Source organism: Thunnus albacares, chromosome 10 (genome assembly GCF_914725855.1).
Source record: "Thunnus albacares chromosome 10, fThuAlb1.1, whole genome shotgun sequence".
In the NCBI taxonomy this organism is placed as follows: domain Eukaryota; kingdom Metazoa; phylum Chordata; class Actinopteri; order Scombriformes; family Scombridae; genus Thunnus; species Thunnus albacares.
In genome coordinates this window covers 30,980,035-30,989,012 of record NC_058115.1, presented here as the reverse complement: position 1 = coordinate 30,989,012, position 8,978 = coordinate 30,980,035, and positions in this window count along the sequence as shown.

The window sequence follows — 8,978 nt, the reverse complement described above, 5'->3', positions numbered from 1 at the left end:
TAAACCACTTGGACTGTAGTCTTGTCTTGTCTTGAAAAAATCAGCAGTGACTTGAAGCAATAAAAAAAAAAGAAGCTGGATGTGAATGTAAATTAACTGCACATGAACGTAACTTGAAAGGAGATGCAGCTGCATGGATCTAATTTAAGGAAACGTGTTTGATGTTCACCTTCTTGACCCTGCGACACACCCGCTGTGACACGTCTGTATTTCCGGTCTAGCACTCCTCCTTAAGGGAGGTCAGAGGTCAAGCTCAGATACACGACAGCTGTCATGAAGCATCTTTGTTTCAGGGTGATCACATGGAGGGAAGAGCTACATACAATATACATACATACGATATAATAATCTAACAATAATCCGACTCAGTAATACTTATTATACCCCTCCGTTATTTAATGTCTGCCTTATGTCTTTTTTTCCCGTTAAATTTATTTTTGAAGAGTTTTAGAAAACTTCTGTGTAAATGTACAGTATGTAAATAAACTTTTATCTCTATTATTGTTAAATTTAAGCTTTAAGTATTCACCTCCGCTGCTCTTAAGAACTCATGTAAGGACTTTTTTTTATGATTCCTTTCATCTGACATCATCAGGCATGATATTAATCACTTCATTTTTAAAATAGTTTCATGCTTGATTTAAAAGAAAACATTTGTTGTGACTTTGTGTCTAGAAATGTGCTGTACAAATAAAAGTTCACACCCTGCTCATACTATAAACACATTGTTATTGTGAGCAGTATGAAAGATACGGAAGCATCTCCATTATGTTGTTTATGAGCATGTTACAGCTCCGTAGCATCGGTCTGGCTTCCTTTGCAGGGCTGGAACTCAGTGAAAACATTCAATCCTCTGGAGAGTTCACAGAAAAAACGTCTGGCCTGTGGAACATTTACCTCATCACAGCTGGGATTCATGATTCAGTTTTTCAAACACCTGCGGTCTGCAGACAGACAGAAGCAATCAAGCTCCAAATCCGTCCTTTTATGGAAACACTTGGCATGGGTTTGTTGTGTTTCCTATAGATTACTCCTGTCTGTTCCCACCATGTAGAACAGAGCTGATGTGAGGAACAGCTGGATTGGGAGGGAGGAAGGAAGGGAGAGAAGAGGAGAGGAGGAGAAAAAAAAAAAAAAGCTGCGATGCAACGTGGCGTTTTCCATTCTGCCTGGAAGCCACAGTCCGGCCGATGATGGAGAGAAGAGAAGGAGGAGGAGGAGGAGGTGTCGTTATACCGTGAGACTCTCTCTCTCTCTCCTCCGCCCACCTCATTTATCCTCTCGTTCACCCTTCCTCCCCTCTTTCCTCAGTCTGTCTACGTTTTCTGTCTCGCTTCTTTTATCTTCCCCTCTCTCCTCTCACACCATTTTGTCTCTCTTTTTCCTCTCCCCCTCTCCCTTCTTCTCCCTCTCACCCCCTTCTTCTCTCTCTCTCTCCCTCTCTCTCTCTCTCTGTATACGTGGCAGTTGTCTCACTGTATTTGACTTAACAAGTCTCACAGAGATGATGAACTGCAGGGTTATAATTATGTTCTTTTCAATTGCTGCTAAATTATCCATCCGCAGCTCTGCAGGTTTAAGCACGTTTAGATCTGAAACAACCATCACTGTAACAACACCACACGCTTACAGACAGTTCAAAAGTCAAATTATTAAATACTATGAAAGCCACACATACTGTACATCTCTGTGCCACGTCACACATTGGAAAAAAAAAGAAAAGAAAGAAGAAAGCAGCGAGAGGACAAAAATTTAAAAGTATTTGGCCTCTTATCAGTCAAGCTGAAACAGATAAAACTAAACAGCATTCACACAGTATATCTAAGGCTGCAGAATACTCCAAAACTGTTTACTAAAAATACAATTCTTAACTGAAAATATTTACATTTTTTAAAATCTGCGTCTAGATCCAGATAAGAAACAATGGTAACAATTGGGAGTTACTGAACCGAAATTAAATTGCCTTTTTCTGTCTACCGCATCAGACATATCTGCTCTAAATAAATGTCCTGTGTTCTCCTTCCAGAAACAAATCCAAAAAGAAACCAAAAAGGAGAAATTTATATTTCAAATTCTGATATACAATGTTTCAATTAAATATCGTTCCATCATCTGCCTACGTAGATGGAGTCCTTACTGTGATACAGCAAATCAAATCTTGCATAAAGCGATAACATGTTGTTCTATCAGAGGCAGAGCAGACAGTCACACTGAGCCTGATAGCATCCTGCTACACAACCCAAGTGCCACAGACTCTGAACAACAACCCACGTTAACTTTCCTGCTAAAGTTTCCTTCTTATCTGACTCACGAATGTGAACACACATCTTGTCCTGCGGCTTAGCTTATTGAACGAGCCACCAAACAAACATTCACTGGGGAAAAGTGCACCGCTAACGTTAATTAGCAGCTAGTTAGCTAATTAGCTGCTCAGCTGCAGCCCATTAAACAGCTGCAAATGTCACTTCAGACCTGTTAGATGCTGGTTTGGTCGTTTCTCTTCAAAATCCCTGTTAGTGACACACTGTCTGTCCATGATTTGTTGCTACAACAGTTTACTTTGTCTCTGTTCTGTACAGCGTAACATCGGTAGCCTGCTAGCTAATGTCAACCGAGTGACACAAAGAGGAACATTTTTGATATTTTTAAGACCTGTTTTCTTCATTCTAATCTAATCTGTGTTTGACTGCAAAGAGGGATGATTAAATGTGATTTCAGTTGGATTGTAGATGATAATCATGAGTCCTCAACAGTTTGTGGGTAGCGATGATATATTTAATTATTGATAATTGGGTTGAATGATGACGGCTGGATGCACTTTTATGTTGTATTTTATGTGAGCTTATGCAATGGGGTTTTAACATGTTTTAAATATTGATATATGTTTTGTGTAATTTATAATATTTTATGTATCGTAAGTTCAAATCTGTGTGTGTTTTAGGTTTCACTTGGCTGGCCAATTCTAGGCACACAAGTGGATGGTTGAATATAAAATCCCTTTAACAACTATGGGTTAGTATGAACTGAAGTTGATGTAAATCCTGGGAATACTATATGTCACAACCAAGACTTTGGTGACCTATTACTGGAATATAGAATATAATATATAGTCATGTACCAGATTTGGTGAAGATTGGATGAAATTTGTTGGAAGAATGGTTAAAAAAAATAAAATGCACAAGAAAAGCATTTTGCTCAAAGATCAAAATGGTGTAAAATTGGAAATTTCAGTTTTTCAGAATAAAAGATGCTCAGTGAGAGATTTCACAATGTTACACAATGAGGTTAAAGACTTGCTTCTATGTCTCACAGTTAATCTACAATTTTGTCTGATTGTAATAAACAGTATCATTATTTCAGTTTAGGTATCAATATGTCCCAGCTGCATGCTGACCAAAATGTATTCACTTTTTATTTGATTTTGTTTTGGTTTTCGTGCGTTTTACTTCATAACACAACTGAAATGATTAAACTGTTCAAACATGCACAACATTTGTGAGGATTATTCAGTAACATGCACACAAACATTTATATAAGCATATATATGTAAGCAGTTATATGGTGATTTATATGTTTTTTTGTTTGTTTGTTTTTCTGTTGTTGTTTTACAGTACAGTCAGCAACTATGAAGACACACTTTACATTATTACAAAGGTGTTTGACTACAATTTTGACTTGGGAGGACAAAAGTCCACAGATGCTATAAATTTTAATAAAACATCCCAAATTAAATGAGAGTAGTGATCATTACTTTTACTTTAAAGTGTGTGGTGTGGAACCATCCATGTGATTTTCAGGCAATTAGGTGAAAGAAATCCATATTTCTGATATAAAAACATTTGAAAACGGGTCAAATTTGACCCGAGGACAATAGGAGGGTTAAATGTTTGTATATTGCTTATAAAAGCTAAAGTAAAGCGTTATGGCAGATTTCCATGTTTGTTTGTTTTTTAATTTAATTGACTTTAATTAACTTTTCAATTCAGTTAAAGTTTCTCTGCCTTCCAGGCTCACCTGTAAAAGTCAACATCAACCTTCAGTGTATTTATGAAACTGTAAATGAGAGAGAGAAGTGCAGGGGGAGGGTAGACGAAGGCAGCGGAGGACTCCGAATATTTAAACCCAATAGCAAACATCAAAGCTATTTTTTTAACCACTGCTTCCTCTATAAAGTCACACTGGCTCTTAAAATGATTACTACTGTATGCTGAGGGACAGGGAGTCTTTTCACTTTGATAGATGTTTTGCCTTCAGTCACATTACTCCTCCTCCTCCTCCTCCTCCTCCTGCTGCTGCTGCTGCTGCTGCAGCTTGACACATAACAGCAGAAACACACGGTACACTATAAACGACCACCTAAAAGAATTTATGGGTCTTTTTGGAGGGGATTTTTGCTCATGTGAGCAGAACTTGAGAAGTAAATGACATGTTGGCTGTGCATTGTCTCTCTTTGGTCGACCAGACAAAACAGAAATGATATTTAAAATAGAAATCTTCACAACGGCCTCAAGAACGAAACTTCCCAATCATTTTCTTTGCATAAGTTTAATGTGGTTACAGTGTTCTGAAGTCATGCAACACCAAGTTAAGTCTCAAGTTGATTTTTTTCACATACTACAGCAGAGACCTTCAGTGCTTACAGGTTGAATAATTAAACAATCAGACTGTGTGACAGTTTATGCAAAACCTGCCTGTCCTACTTATTTTTATTGTGTAAGAATTTGACAAAAAGAAACTTAAAAGACTTAAAAGTCTCAAATTAATGGATGCAAAGTAGTCGGCAGTCCCGTTTTCATCCCACGTCGTCAAATACCGACGCTTTGTCACACCCCTCTGGCATCACATGCAGACACACGAGGCACCCTTTGGCGACGCACCAGGCTTTCAACTAAATCCAATGTAGATCAATCCATGGCACTATCACACGCTCAGACCATCTGGTGCGGTCTGGTTAGGTTTAGGCACAAAAACCACTTGGTTAGGTTTAGGCACAAAAAAACAGTTGGTTAGGTTTAGAGAAAGATCGTGGTTTGGGTTGAAAGGATCACTTGAAACGTCATCATAGCAACAGTAAACACCACAACTGAAAACCGTTCAGAGTCGTGGCTGGGAACGTGACACTCGCGGTTGGAAGCGGGAGGCAAACTGTGGTCTCCTGCAGCAAAGTCCACTTTATTATCTAGCCATCCAACCAAACCAGAAGGAAAATGTCAACTTATGTAAACGTCATCTGTCTCATGCTGTTTAATAATGACGTGGATGGCTTTGCATTGGAGTTAGATTGGAGTTAGCCTGGTGCGTCTTATACAGACACTAGCATCTGTATTTGACGCCTTGGAAATGAGAACTGTTTTTTGAGGTAGCCACCGTACTAATGAACCAACAATGTCAGCAATTTGTTTCCAGGAAGCTCATTAAATACATGTCAACAATCATTGTTCCTTCCATTTTGTTTAAAGCGGCTATAATCGATGTTTTTATAATACCAATGTATCAAATGACAGAGGTGTGGCTCGTAGTGATGAACTTACAGAGAATTATCAGCGACTCTGCAGCTCCCATCGACTTTACGGAGCTATATAACGAGTTTCAGCTCATTGTTCAGCTGTCCGGCTGCAACTTTACTGTTTTTGTTCACTCTCAGCGCTCTAACAGTGTCGTTTTGGGCCACAGCAGGCAGCTGTTTTCAGAGAAAAAAAGCTCTAAAAGCCCACTGTGCACCATCTGCTCAGCACCAAATGACAAACAAACACACACCTAGTGACTAGCTGGTGAACATAGTGGAGTATTTAGCAGCTAAAGATTTCCCTCAGGAGTTGGTAGAGAGCAAAAACAAGAGCTAAAATAGAGTGAATATTGGACTTACATTCACCAGGTGGGCAGAAACACGACTCTAAATGAATGATAATGTTGCTCCATGACTGCTGGATGTGGAAATAAACAACTGTTTGTTAATAAGTTCAACTTATCAACTTGTTTCAGGGCACCGGGCTGCAACTTTTTTTGCTGGACGACCCAGTGCTTTTTTTACCAGAGCCCTCTACGTTGGGACATCTACATCTTTTAAAAGTTTGAGTTTTCAGATTATACTGAGTTATGAGTTGCTGTAGGGTATTTACTTCTTAGTTTCTTCAATTTACAGAAGCAGAAAACAATCAAATTTTGTGTTACCTAAGAGAGAAGGTCTGCAGAAAGAATAAAAGTGGTAATAAAATAGAAGTAGATGTAGAGCATAAATGTTATGTGAAGTATGTACAAGCATATTTCCCTTGTGTGGGTAAATTGTGATATGTATTGACATTGAAAATGTATTAGGTGTTAGTGTACTATATTGTTACTGTCTTTGTTCTTCAGTCTGGAGTAGTTGAACAGCCGAATGCCTAAAATGTGACAGAAGGACATGTTTGTTTGTTCCAGGGAAGTCTGTGATTTAGCCGTTCCTCAAAACAGACTGGCTCAAACACACACTGAGACTAACCCTGATGGAGGGTTACAGGCTGTAATTACACCGACACACAGGACAGCAGATGAGCTCACTGCTTGACCACCGGGATCCCAGTCCAGTTTTACAAGGATTTGTAAAGGTCACGCAGTCGCCCACAGTAGGTGTTTGAATTCAGCCACAGAGGGAGGAAACTTAACAACCTGGGATGAGAACGTGTTGAAATCTGTGGTCAGACAAAATCTGTAAAGGTGATAACAAAACATGTTATTACTACATGAGGTTTGTCTGTTAATACAATCAGATGACAGCACATGCGTAATATTGTTTACTAGATAGAAAATAGACAATATATTTGTGCATGTTTTTTATGTGTTTACGGTTTTTGGATGACACAGAGGGATAAGCTATCAGGCTGTGGCTACTAAATTAATACTTCATAGGATAAATGTGCTGATGGTTTGGGTCTCTTCAATGGATTTGTGTACAATTATAATAAAAACTGTGGCATTGTCTTTAAAAGCATAAAATATGTAACTTTTGCTCAACAGCAACCACTGTGGCCGCAATTGTTAATTTCGGGATGATGGTATGTTGAATTTCCCTTCATTTCATGAGATTGTCTTGATTCAGTTGCGTTAAAGGTGACCTGACTGAGTTTGAGAGGAAAATATCCACAGGCAGAAAGGGAAACTGTTGGGGGACCAGTATGATGCATCTCTGGGGTCATTAAAACCATTTTTTACATGGTCACAATTCTGTGTGAAATCATGTTTGTTGTCTTTTTACTAAAATGCTTATAGTATCTTGTGAGTTGCTATATTGTGAACACAAAATGTTGTGAACAGATGATGACAACTTGTGCATGCAAGTTCTTGCAATAAAAATAAAAATAATTAAAATAATCTTTTTGGACTTTCAGGGGCTCTGTAGAGTTTAGCTAATTTTCAACTTTCAAGGACCATGTTGTACCTCTCAACTACTTCCACACAGTATGAATTTTACAATGCAAGTAGCCTAGCTAGCACAGCTAGCTGAAGCCTACAGCTATGCATAGCAATCCTGTGAGAGAGAAGAAGAAAACATTTCCTGGTAATAGTCTCTGTGTACACTTCTTGTTTTACTTTTGGAATTAAAACATTCACATGTTTAGCTGTGTCAAGTAGAAAAGAGTCATAAAGTCAGCAAACTGACACAACAAACGGTAGCTAGCCGTCATAAGCTACTGCAGAAGTACGGCTGTTGCTGCAAGACCCCGTCATTCAGAAGTTACATAACCTCACTTCATGACTTCAAGTTGTCATTATTGTAGTTGCAGGGTTTGTTTACAACATGTCAGAGCTCTCTCACTGTTGAACTGCAGTTTAGTGATGTTGTTGTTTTTCCCAGATCTCTGCAATGAAGTTGGTGAGGTAAATACAATCACAGCTGATAAGAATGATGGCCGAAATATAGAAATAAGACCCAGATTTTTGAACATGAATCATCCTAGCAAGCCCATAACTGGTATAAGTATTAGATTTGATATAAGAACTGACTCAAACTTAACCAATATGTTGACTATAGCTATGACTGCAGCGCTATTTTAGGTATCTATTAATAAACCTGACTGATCCACCAGTGAGTCAGTCATTACAAACATTGTTCAAAAAACCCAAAATGTATTTTAAACTCTAAAGGACAGCTCAAAGTTTAAAAAAATACCAAATATGTTGCTGAATTTAGGGTAAATGTATTTAAAACTATGTCAAAAAACATCTACAATAATCCCAGATGATAAGAGTGGTTCAGCCATAAAAGTTTTAGATTTGAATATTTCACTCACTATAAATATCAACATACAACATAGTTCCAATGAAACTAGTAATAGAATAAATATGATAATGTCAGTCAGTGTGGATTTTTCAAACTGTAAACCTACTTAAGGGGGGAAGGGGAGCTATGATAAAGGGGTTAAATACTCACCTCTGTTGAAACACTGGACTGAGTCAAAGCAGCAGACATCAGCAGCAGCAGCAGCAGACAGTTTGGTGACGTGTAAACCAGAGCTGAAACTGCGGCTCGGACACAGTGTACTGACATCAGACACACACACACACACACACACACACACACACACACACACACACACACACACACACACACACAACAGATTTTTACTGTATCTGGCTCCAATCTTGGCACGACACACACATACACCAACACTCTGCCTGGACACATCAGATGCTGGGACTCGAGGCAGTGCAGTAAAAAAAAGAGTTGAAGTGCTTTCAGCTTTCAGCACATAAAACATAAAACTTTTTTTTTTATGCTGAAGTGTGGATTGATGGAGGGCAGATCCTCTGTCTCGTCTCATTACACTGAGAACACTTTCACTTCCTGGCAGACAGAAAGTACTTTTAGGAGAGCCGAGGTGTTGGCAGAAGCAATTTTGCTTCACTTACACAAAGGACCTCTTAATTTAAAAACTTAAACCCCCTTAAACAGTTAGTAAATAAGATTACACTAAGGTAAATATGCATGGAATACTTTTAAG